The sequence below is a fragment of the Lepidochelys kempii genome, chromosome 25 (assembly GCF_965140285.1).
Source record: "Lepidochelys kempii isolate rLepKem1 chromosome 25, rLepKem1.hap1, whole genome shotgun sequence".
Classification (NCBI taxonomy): domain Eukaryota; kingdom Metazoa; phylum Chordata; order Testudines; family Cheloniidae; genus Lepidochelys; species Lepidochelys kempii.
Window position 1 is genome coordinate 12,520,791 of NC_136404.1, and position 13,110 is coordinate 12,533,900.

Below are 13,110 nucleotides of genomic sequence, written 5' to 3' on the forward strand. Positions count from 1 at the left end.
GGGATCTCACAAAACTGGGTGACTGGGCAACAAAATGGCCAATGAAAGTCAACTTTGATAAGTGCAAAGTAATGCACATTGGAAAACATAATTCCAACAATACATACAAAATGATGGGGTCTAAATTAGCTGTTACCACTCAAGAAAGAGATCTTGGAGTCATCATGGATAGTTCTCTGAAAACATTTGCTCAATGTGCAGAGGCAGTCAAAAAAGGTAACAGAATATTAGGAACCATTAAAAAAGGGATAGATAATAAGACAGAAAATATCATAATGCTATATATAAATTCATGATATCTTAAATACTGTGTGCAGTTCAGGTCACCCCATCTCAAAAAAGAGATATACATAAATATATCAGAAAATACAGAAAAGGGCAACAAAAATGATTAGGGGTATGGAACAACTTCCATATGAGGCGAGATGAATAAGACTGGGATTGTTCAGCCTGGAAAAGAGATGACTAAGGGGGGATATGATAGAAGTCTATAAAATCATGACTGGTGTGAAGAAAGTAAATAAGTAAGTAAGTGCTACTTACTCCTTTACATAACACAAGAACCAGGGGTCACCCAATGAAATTAACAGGCAGCAGGTTTAAAAAAAAAAAGGAAGTATTTCTTCACACAATGCACAGTCAACCTGTGGAACTCTCCTTGCCCAGTGGATGTTGTGAAGTCCAAAAGAATAATTGTGTTCAAAAGAGAATGAGATAAATTCATGGAGGGCAGGTCCATCAGTGGCTGTTGGCCAAGATGGTCAGGATGCAACCCCATGCTCATGGTGTCCCTAAACCTCTGACTGCCAGAGGCTGGGATTGGATGACCCAGAATGGATCACTCAATAGTTGTCCTGTTCTTTTAATTCCCTCTGAAGCATCTGGTACCAGCCACTATCAGAAGGATACTGGGCTGGATGGACCATTTGTCAGATCCAGTATAGCCATTCTTATATTCATAGATAGTTTTGTTGTCCTCATTTTAAAAAAGAATGTTGAAAAATTGGAGAGGATGCAGAAAAGACCCACAAAAATGATTCAAGGGCTGGACAAAATACCTTGCAGTGAGACACTTAAAAAGGTCAATCTGTGTAGCTTGTCAGAAAGAAGACTGAAAAGTGACTTGACAAGGATGTGTATATGTACAAGTATGAGGAGAAAATACCAGGTACTAAACGGCTCTATATTCTAGCAGAGAAAGGCATAACAGGAACCAAAGACTAGAAGCTGAAGCCAGACAAATTCAAATGAATAAGAAGTTATGAATTTTTAACAGGGAGGGTCATTAGTCATTGGAGTGAACTACCAAGGAAATTGATGGATGTCTTCCCTTCTGGAAGACATGCTTCAGCCAAACATGAGTTGTTTGGCTCAATATAGGGGTAACTGGGTGAAATGTAAGGGCCTATGATATACAAGAGGTCAGACAAGATGATCTAATGGTCCCTTCTGGCCTTAAGCTCTATGAATATATTTAGCCATTATTAGAGCAGCCGATGCATGACGCTTGGGTAGTTTTAGTCTCTATTGCAAAGTCTTTAAGTTGTTTTCTGTCAACTCTGTCATCTTGTATTGTGATGTTAGCAAATTGTTCTGAATCTGCCTAGAGGGTCAAATCCTTTCATCTCATCTGCTCTGTGCAGTTTCTATGACAGCTGCCACTTTGGTAGCTAAATGCTGAAGAGTTTTACTTCGGTTTTATTCGGTATCCAGGTACAACTTTTGTTGCCTTGAGAAAGGATGTCAGAGGCCGAGACGGACACATCTTGCATAAATCCCTCTGTGAACGGTGTATGAACTTTTTTAAGTCCGCAAAATCCCCTTAAGTGAGATTTAAATGGGGATTGGCCCAGCACAGAGGTGTATTTTACCCTCCAGGCACAAGTATTTACCTGCTCACCAATGTACAATTGCATATGTAGGCCCTCCCTTATCACACTCACATGCAAAACCCAGGTTAATATTTCCCCTGTGATTAGCACGATGGATACATCACCGTGCAGGCTGGGTTTAGTGTCCGTCGTCAGCTGGGCAAGAATATTAGTGAATGGATTCAGACAGTGCCGTTGGACGGCCTGCGTGTCATGTACTGCTGCATAGGGTTTGACTGGGTGGCTGAGAATGGGGATTGCTGCTATACAGCATACAGACGCTAGTGCATCATTCATACTGGCATAGCTGTGAGGCCAAGGTAGATGTTACCATGCAAATCCTGTTTGCACTGCTGTATGGTAGAGATGGTTGTTATATGTTTGTTAGGTAATGGGATATTTCTAACATACGATCATTTTCACGGGTGCTTTTGTTGTCGGTGCATTGATTGGGAAATGATCCTGGATTAATCCAGTGAAATCCAGCACCATGCACAAGCAATCGTGCGGGCAAAAGACCTATCTGGCTTTAAGATTAAACTCAGTAAGTTTATGGAGGAGATGGTATGATAGGATAACATGATTTTGGCAATTAATTGATCTTTAAATATTCATGGTAAATAGGCCCAATGGCCTGTGGTGGGATGTTAGATGGGGTGGGATCTGAGTTACGACAGAGAATTCTTTCCTGGGTGTCTGGCTGGTGAATCTTGCCCACATGCTCAGGGTTCAGCTGATCACCATATTTGGGGTCGGGAAGGAATTTTCCTCTAAGGCAGATTGGAAGAGGCCCTGGAGGTTTTTTGCCTTCCTCTGTAGCATGGGGGTCACTTGCTGGAGGATCCTCTGCTCCTGGACTTCTTTAAACCATGATTTGAAGACTTCAATAGCTCAGACATAGGTGAGAGGTTTATCGTAGGAGTGGGTGAGTGAGATTCTGTGGCCTGCATTGTGCAGGAGGTCAGACTAGATGATCATAATGGTCCCTTCTGACCTTAATATCTATGAATCTTTGAAACATGGACCTAACAAACCCCGCATTTCTTTTCTATTACTGCAAGATGCTTTATTGAATCACACTGATGCTCATACATCCTGCAATCTATCTTCCCAATCGTAGCCTAGTGAAGAGATGGCCCTGGGCTGAAATGCAACCGCTGGGGTACAATCAAAACACAACCATGCAACTCATAGCACCAACAGAATGCCACTTGGTAAATGGGTACCCTAATTTGTCTTGTATTCCGAAGAGGCTACAAAGAGCCCTGCCTGAGTTTGCCCCATATATTGTTCAATCAGCATTCAACAGTGCTGCCATCTCACAAAGGGAGAAACAACACGGAAATTTGAGAAGGAGCTGGAGATACAAGGGAAGCAGTGAGTAGGAAAACATGCTGTTTCTTAATTGAGCCGGAGGTGGTGGGGGAAGACAGATGACAGAGCCTGCAGCTCTTAGCTTAGGAGAGCTCCGAGGGATCTATCTCTTTCTCTCTCTGCATCAGGTGGGAGTTTGGGTGCCGCCTCTCATTGACTGTCATGCAGGAATGATGGATTGATAGGCAAGTACAAGAGCAAAAGCACGATATGTGTATATATTGCCTTTGCCTCCCCCCTGCACTGCACATCTTAGGCAGTGTGAGGAGTCATCTCTTGTGCTATGGGGGTTGGGTTTTTTTACAAGATCCCACCCTCTTCATTTACCCTGAGCAAAGGAACTGGCATGTGGAACAAAGGGCCGGCGGTGACAAATGTGCTGGGCATGTGTGGGCACAGAGGGGCTTCTCGTGTGTCTTTGTTCACTAGCCAGCTAAAAGCCAAACTCTTTGGGAGTTGGCTTTGGGGTAAGGGGGAAGAGTATCTTAAAGGTCTGATTCTGTTCTTACTCCTACAGGTGTAAATCAGGAGTAACTCTATTGAAGTTTCAGAGTGGTAGCCGTGTTAGTCTGTATCAGCAAAAAACAATGAGGAGTCCTTGTGGCAACTTAGAGACTAACAAATTTATTAGGGCATAAGCTTTCGTGGGTACGCTAGGGTGAGAGGCCCTCGTTTTGTTGCAAGGCCATGGTATTAAATGAACTTCTCTTCACTTTGCAACAGCAGATGCTGCTACTCTTCGCTACTCTTTCTTTACACATACAGATGCATGCATTGTCTCTCTTCTACAACTGGGCGGGGGTGGGGGGGAATGAGACATGCATGAGGTGGGACTCTGAATTCTCTCAGTCTTGGTGCTACACCACCTTGTTGTTTGCAGACTAAAACCACTGAGCCAGTGTGAGAGAGGGGCAGAGAGGAGTCTTCTGTGCTTCTCAGTTGCACAGCTGTTTCCCTCAGTTTGGCAATTGGCAGCGGGGGCGGGGAGAATGAAGTAAGGAAATGAATTTTGCCCTAGTGAGATGACTTGCCTGGATAGGTATGGTGGTTTAGTGGGTTAGATGCCAAACTATGAGCTACTAATCCTGACTTTTAATCCTAGTACTAGATGACCTTGGGTGAGTCTCAGTTTATGTCTACACTGCAATCAGATATGTGACTGCATCACCTATAGATATACCTGAGCTAGCTTTGCTCTAGCTAGATTTGATACCATGGCAGCATGGGCTAGCACACACAAGTCCAGGGTCGCAGGTGGACTTGTGCAGCCCATGCTGCTGCTGCTTTGGTGCTATTGTCATTCAAGATAGTCTAGAGCTTGCTAGATCAAAGCTAGGTCCGGTATGTTTACGCGTGCTCCATTCACACTTTGGATTGCAGCGTGAGTCACAATTTCTGCTTCTGTAAAATGAGGATAGTTGTTGCGGTTCAAATACAAGACAGAACAAGGCTTTAAGCAAGCAAGCAGGCTGGTCTGCCAACGGGCTGGTCTCCTGTCAGCTTTCCACCCTCTCTTTTATTCTTTCTCTCCCCCCGCGCATTACATACTCCAACAGATAAAAGGAATACACTGGCTTTGTTTAATATTCTTATTTACCAATATCTATCTACCGCATTCCTTGCTCTCGGGCCTTGAGCCCAGTCCTGGGAGGCTTCCCACGGTTCATGTCATCTGGGCAAGATTCCAAGGTTCATGCCCTTGAGAGGAGCCGTGTGTGCACTGCTCCTACACAACACTCCGGTGTGCCCTGAATGTTGCCAAGTGCATGAACCTTGCATGAATGCTACAGATAGTGATAGTTACCTAGTTCATAACATTTGGCTTTGGAGTGGGAGAGATGGGACTAGCACTTTAAAAGCCCTTTTTACCAACTCTGGATTAATCCACTTGAGCAGTCAGTATGGATGCAGATAGCATACATATCTAATTGTATCTCTCTCCTCCACTGCCCATATGCCACTTGTATTCTTAGGCCTCGAGGCCACTATGGGATCTGTGTCGGTGGTCCCTTTTGCCCCTGGACAGCTCCACTGAAGTCAATGGGACTCCACCCAGGTATAGAAGTCTGCCCGCTCTGTTGTGATTGCAAGCTCAGACCTGATGAGGGTATTGGCTTGGTTACAGTTAAGCAAATGTGGAAATCTTTGCAGGAATGAAGCCTTAGATTGTAAACTCTTTGAGGGAGGAAGCATGTCTTCATATATTTGTACAGCATGTAGCTTAATTGGGCCTAATCCAGATTGGAGCCCCTGGGCACTATTGTAGTACAAATATTTAATAAATACATTGCTAATGTAAAACCTGTGAGATTTTTGGATGAAAGAGGATCTAGAAGTGTAAAGTGCTGGTTAAGAACTAATGCTCAATTCTGCACTCCATCCTAGGTCCATTTAACAATGGAAGAGAGTCCACCTTCATGGGGAATTCTCCACTGGCTATCTGCGGCCACTTTAAGTGTTGCACTGCTTTCATGGTGGAAGGTGGCCTTAGCAAACCAGTGAATCCAGGCCTTGTTCAAATAAATAAATAAATAAATAAATATATCTATAGATATAGCTGGCAACCCGCATGTTAGATGCAATCACATCTGAGTGGGCAAACATGGTCCTTGCCCCAAAACATCTCTCTCTCTCTCTCTTTTTCTCTGTGTCATATGCATATAAAATATTTCTCTTCCATACTCAGTGACAAAGGTTGTCTCTCAGATGCATCTGATTTTAAAACATAACCTCACCGAATTGTCATCATCTAGAGCTGGGCATGAAATGATTTTCCCAGTCTGTGAGAATTTTTGAGATTTTGCAAATTTCTCCTGTCTTGACTTGCAACAAAAAGTCAAAATCTCAAAAAAATTTGAGAACCAATAATTTGAAATTTGTGTGTGTGTGATTCGGTTAATTGAAACGTTTTGTTTCAAATTTGATCTCTTTTTCTGTTTTAACTATTTTTTGTAATGAAAATTAACTAAAATTTCAAACCAAAAAGTCATTTTGAACTGAAAAATGAATCTTTCCATTTCGAGAATGCCAAAACAAGAAGGGTTTCTTCAGGTATGTTAGCAACAAGAAGAAAGCCAAGGAAAGTGTGGGCCCCTTTCTGAATGCGGGAGGCAACCTAGTGACAGAGGATGTGGAAAAAGCTAATGTACTCAATGCTTTTTTGCCTCTGTCTTCATGAACAAGGTCAGCCCCCAGACTGCTGCACTGGGCAGCACAGCATGGAGAGGAGGTGACCAGCCCTCTGTGGAGAAAGAAGTGGTTCGGGACTATTTAGAAAAGCTGGATGAGCACAAGTTCACGGGGCCAGATGCACTGCATCCGAGAGTGCTAAAGGAGTTGGCGGATGTGATTGCAGAGCCATTGGCCATTATCTTTGAAAACTCATGGCGATCGGGGGAAGTGCCGGAGGACTGCAAAAAGGCTAATGTAGTGCCCATCTTTAAAAAAGGGAAGAAGGAGGATCCTGGGAACTACAGGCCAGTCAGCCTCACCTCAGTCCCTGGAAAAATCATGGAGCAGGTCCTCAAGGAATCAATTCTGAAGCACTTAGAGGAGAGGAAAGTGATCAGGAACTGTCAGCATGGATTCACCAAGGGCAAGTCATGCCTGACTAATCTAATTGCCTTCTATGATGAGATAACTGTCTCTGTGGATGAGGGGAAAGCAGTGGACGTGTTGTTCCTTGACTTCAGCAAAGCTTTTGACACGGTCTCCCACAGTATTCTTGCCAGCAAGTTAAAGAAGTATGGGCTGGATGAATGGACTATAAGGTGGCTAGAAAGTTGGCTAGATTGTCGGGCTCAACGGGTAGTGATCAATGGCTCCATGTCTAGTTGGCAGCCGGTATCAAGTGGAGTGCCCCAAGGGTCGGTCCTGGGGCCGGTTTTGTTCAATATCTTCATCAATGATCTGGAGGATGGTGTGGATTGCACGCTCAGCAAGTTTGCAGATGACACTAAACTGGGAGGAGAGGTAGATACACTGGAGGGTAGGGATAGGATACAGAGGGCCCTAGACAAATTAGAGGATTGGGCCAAAAGAAATCTGATGAGGTTCAGCAAGGACAAGTGCAGAGTCCTGCACTTAGGACGGAAGAATCCCATGCACCGCTACAGATGAGGGACCGAATGGCTCGGCAGCAGTTCTGCAGAAAAGGACCTAGGGGTTACAGTGGACGAGAAGCTGGGTCTGAGTCAACAGTGTGCCCTTGTGGCCAAGAAGGCCAATGGCATTTTGGGATGTATAAGTAGGGGCATTGCCAGCAGATCGAGGGACGTGATCATTCCCCTCTATTCGACATTGGTGAGGCCTCATCTGGAGTACTGTGTCCAGTTTTGGGCCCCACACTACAAGAAGGATGTGGAAAAATTGGAAAGAGTCCAGCAGAGGGCAACAAAAATGATTAGGGGACTGGAACACATGACTTATGAGGGGAGGCTGAGGGAACTGGAATTGTTTAGTCTGCGGAAGAGAAGAATGAGGGGGGATTTGATAGCTGATTTCAACTACCTGAAAGGTGGTTCCAAAGAGGATGAATCTAGACTGTTCTCAGTGGTAGCAGATGACAGAACAGGGAGTAATGGTCTCAAGTTGCAGTGGGGAAGGTTTAGGTTGGATATGAGGAAAAACTTTTTCACTAGGAGGGTGGTGAAACACTGGAATGCGTTACCTAGGGAGGTGGTGGAATCTCCTTCCTTAGAAGTTTTTAAGGTCAGGCATGACAAAGCCCTGGCTGGGATGATTTAGTTGGGGATTGGTCCTGCCTTGAGCAGGGGGTTGGACTAGATGACCTCCTGAGGTCCCTTCCAACCCTGATATTCTATGATTCTATGAAAACATCCCGTTTCAACAAGTTCTAAACTTCTTTTCTTCCAAAAAATTTTCGAGTTGGAAGATTTCTCCAAACAGACACTTTCCGTTAAACAGTTTTGGTTTTGGGACTAATTAGCATTTTCTGACAAAGAAACATTTAATTGGAAAATTCCCAGCCGGCACTACTTTCATCTGCTTCTCAGGGTGTTTTGCTACCTTTGCTGATCACAGGAAGAACTTTATACGTAAGCCCCATGTGAGTGGGAACCAAAGTGCTAAGCCAAAAACCTGGCTTGTTGAGAAAGTAAGGGACTACTTTCAGAGAGCAAGACTGAGATCTGTGAGCCTGTCATAACCTGTGAAAGGTGGTAGAGACAAATTTACTTTTAACGCTTTCACTGCTGGTTGCAATGTGCAGTCCAAAGTTCCCATCCACAGGGATGCCCTGCATACAGAGGGACATGCACCTTTTGTGTTCAAAGGTACCCGGTGAGTTAGTCCATCTGTAATATACCTATGCAGGGAGGAGCAGTACATCTGCTTTTTCAGCCTGTGCTTTGATCTCCTGGCTATTCCCTCCCCCGTCTCCTGTCTCCCCTCCTCCCCATGCCCCCTTCTTCCTTTAATTACATTGTAGAAAAGTCTCACAACTCAGCGATTCAAGGTGGCATTTGAGAGAAATGATTCCCTTTAGCATTGCTGACAGCTAATTTGTGTAAAGTTTAATTACAGCTAGCATTAATTAACTGGCAGTGTGTTGCGATACTAAAGCGAGACCATCTGTTCTTAACACCGCCTCCCCCAAATTTCAACCCCTAATAATTTTGTTGCTGTGGAGGTTGTTACATTGGACACAATGCAACTGCCGCCACTCTAGGAGGAGTTCATCCTTCACTTTATATAGAGGGCCAAATGCCATGGATGATTCCTGGAGCTGCTATCACATAGCAATCAGCGTTTGATAACATGGATTCGTTACACTTCTTACAGTCCTCTCCAATGTTAATTCAGGAAAGTTCTCCTGCAGTATCATCCATCATGTATTATCCATTTGTTTGTATGCTTGGGTGGGATTCTCTTTAATTGTCTTACACTGTTTGGACACAAGCAGTAGATGAACCGCCAAAGATCTATATAGTTTACTTAACTGTGCACTGCACCTTTATATCTCAGACTTGGTCTACAGAGACAGACAGCCATTTTGTGTTCAGCTGAGTGCAGACTGTTACAGAAGAGACACATCTGACCCTATCTGTGATGCTCCCTTTGCAAGACCCGGCATAGAGGGCATGCAAGATGTGGGCCTGTAGCACACAGAGCTCCAGGGATTCTAGCATGCAGGGACAAAACTAGTCCTAGGAGTTGTTTACACTGGAAATCCAGGCACTTGTAGAGCTGCACCGGTGCAGATCTCTAGTGTAGACATGGCTTATACCAGTGCAAATCACACTGCACAGATAGTGTCTACTCTAGGGGGTCTCACTCCCCATTACTCTGAATCTTGTGCAGCCAGCCTGGGACAGGCTGGTGCATATTGTAGTAGCCAGGGGCTGAAATAATCTAATATCTGGAGGGTGCAAAAGTGGCATCAATGTGACTTTGCCCCCTTTCTCTTGGGGGTTGCATTTCGTAGAGATGCAGCACAAAATCCAATCCTGGGATAGCTCTTTTGGTGCAGATCCCTTGGTCCTGATTCTCCATTGTCTGTGCAAAAGGGAATCAGAATGGTGGTATTTTACACCCACTTTACAGTGATGTAAATGGCTGCCCAAGATCCAGAGTAATGGGAAATCAGGTCCCCTATTATTATTATTTTATTAGACACAGTGCAGCATGGTTTACACTCGAGTAAGTCACATCTTCACTAGAGATTTGCACTGGTGCAGCTATCCTTGTAGTGGGACTAATTTTGTCTCGTAACATGGGCTCAAGACACAAAATTTGTATTCGGATTTCAAAACTCTCCAGTGTTTGGGTAGATTGTGGATTCAGAGCTACAAAGGTAGGGACCAGATCAAAACTTCTGCTCAGCAGCTAAATTCAGGTTCTGGGGCACTCCAAAGGTGACTGAGGTTTGTTTTGGTTGGGGACAGTTTCTAATTATAAAGAAGCCGCTCATTTCTCTAGCGCAGAGGAATTATTCTTGGATTCCAGCTTCTCCATTCAAGTCACCCACTTTTTAGTCATTTTCTTTCTTCCTAGCTTTTAAGTTTTATTTTGTTTTCTGCAATTTCTTTAAGGCTCAGTCCTACCCTCTCTTGTGCTGTGTCCGGGTACAAGCATGTGTGTGTGAGAGGGGAAGATGAGGGTAAGGAACCTTTTCTACCCCCTTCAATCAGAAAAGTACAATTCTTCTGTAACATTCAAGACCCCATTCGTGAGCTGGCCTGGGCACCACATCCCTGGCTTGTATGATCCACTGGCTGGAGGCATATTTAGCCCCCACTGCGGTTTGCACACAGGCTGCTCTCTAATTACGATGCAATGGGCTAAGAAGAACAAACAAAATCTAGCCCTCCTCCCCACCAGTGCGGGTGAAACAGAGAAGGGGGCCAAGCTGTTTAAGCCAACCTCCCTCCCCCAATAAATAAACCCTGTCTAACCGCAGAGTACAGCTGCTTTGATCTTTTCATCTACATCCAGCATAAAATAAAAACATGCCCAGCAGAGAGAGAATCCAGACCCCCAGGCTCCTGGCCAAGCCCCCAGCTTGAGGGCTTTGAACTGTGTTACGTGGCTGCTGGTGGGAGGGAATTCCTCTGGTCAGAATAATCTCTCCCACCTCATCCCAGCTGCTGGCTTTCAGAACCTGACAGGGTTTAATAGATCCCAGCATCCCGAACTATGAGGGAGATTGGGCCTCAAGCTCTGCTTGCAGCTCTGGGATGTACCTGATGGGGGCTTCTTAATGTTTCTTGTGCAGGATCTGGGATGCCTTGCTGGGTCATTCTCCTACCTGCCCCACAGGTGCAGAAGTTCTGGCTGTTGCTGGTGGAATTTCTGATTCCCCAGGGACTGGCCCTGCTCCTGGGGGTTCATTTACCGTTGGCCCACCTGGCTGGCTGGGGCCTGCTGTGGGGCCTTCTCTCTGAACAAGCGCTCTGCAAATGTAGCCTGCTGTTCAGTGCTTGTTATGTATCCCCTGCTAGGAGTGACTGGGCCACAGCAGGTCAGAGTCTACGGCAGCTTCCCACTCAAGGAGTTGCTCCTTTGGCTCATCCTTTTAGTGCAGGGGTTCAATTCCCAGTGACAATCCGTGATGACAGCCATTGTGCCTATTACTATTTAACAATAACAGTCGCTGGGACTCCACTTCGCACACCAAGCAGGGTTACCTTAATCCCTGCCCTGCATCCAACAGGAGCTACATGAATCTGAATCCTAACCTTTTACACACACACATATACCCAGAGAGAGTCTGGACTATGCATTAAAATCGGGAATTCCAGCTGCAAAGTACCTGTTCAGCTCCGCCAGTGGTGGGAGCTCCGGCCAAAGTACCGAAGTCTATTACCTCCAGGGTTGGACGGCACAGTGGCAAAAACACCAATGGCCAAATGGAGGCCTACCTGGGCCAGCATTCCCACTGGGTGAGTTGAACTGCTAGTAGCAACCATGGGAAGATTTTGTCAAAGAAGCATAATGCTGATGTAGCTCTCAAAAAATAATCTGCTTCCACCCTAGGTCATTAGCTATCATTTAGCCTTGCACTACACGCTTAATCTTTCCCAGAAGACACTCCTACTTGCTTCTTAATCATTTTTGGGGCTCTTTCCTCAACTCCTTCCACTTTGTTTACATTGTTCTGGTAGCGAGATGTCCAGAATAAAACACAGCATCCCAGTTGCTTCTCTCTTGGCTTGGTCCACTGTAGATTCCCTAGATGTATTACACAATGCTTCCCCAAGCTGGGAGAAGGAAAGGCACTTTGGATCCAACTCTGCAACGGTCAGGAGAGCCTGGTTACAACCCATTTCCAGTTAGCCCATTTTGGGGGACTGTGGTTACGTTTCCACATGTAGGAGCTGTGTAACATGGTCAGGACAGCTGTTTCACAGAAGTTGCAACTGTGTCTCCAACTACTCTATAAAAATAACTAGAAATTGGAGTTAAAACTGGCTATGGGGGGGAAAGGTCATTTATTTTCCTATTTTGTTTTTTCCCCTGATTAAAAATATTGACAAATTTGATCTGAATTTGAAAAATTACAACCAGATCTGAAGATAATGATGTTTAAATAGGACCGTGCAGCCAGTCAGTGTCGTAACTCATTTTGGTTTTGCCAACGAGGACAGAATAAATCAGACACTACCCAGGTTATAATCAAATTAGGGAACCATGCTTTACTCCTGGGAGATAGCCAGGGTGAAATGCTGGCTCCAGTTAAGTCAATGGGAGGTTCACTATTGATGCCAGTGCGGCCAGGATTTCACCAAGTTGTCGAAAATGGAGCATTTTTGCACGTTAAGTACCATTCTCAGCTCCGTCATGCTGAGTGTCCGCGGGCAGGTCTAGAGGCGGCTGTGTACTTTTTCTGCTTGCCCGGCTGCCAGTAAATCTGTTACATTTATTCTAAGTTGAGATGGTCAGGAGTTTTTAGGTAAAAACATTTATTTGGGCAAAGCATGCCGATTTCTCGAAATGGAAACACTTTGGTTTTGACCAAAATTTTGTCAGGAAGGTTTTTCAGGTCCAGGATCAAATTTCTGCAGGAAAATCCCAGAACAGTTAATAGCCCAATGGGCAGGCTACTTCCATGGAAATTCAGGGACCCATGTTCAAATCCCTACTCTGCCTGATTTGGAGCAGTAACCTGGCCCTGGGTTTCCCATCTCCCAGGTGAGTGCCTTAGCTGCTGGGTTTTTGGCTGTTCTAGGATCTCAATCTTTCTCATGTTTTGTCATGAAACATTTCTAAAGGTCAAGATTTTCATTCCGACATGGAATGAAAACAAAGATTGAAACTTTGAAAGTTTTTGTGAGATGGAATTCTCGTTTTCCAGCCAGCCCTAGGTCTATGCACAGGCTGGCTTTTAATGTCCTAATGCAGGAAT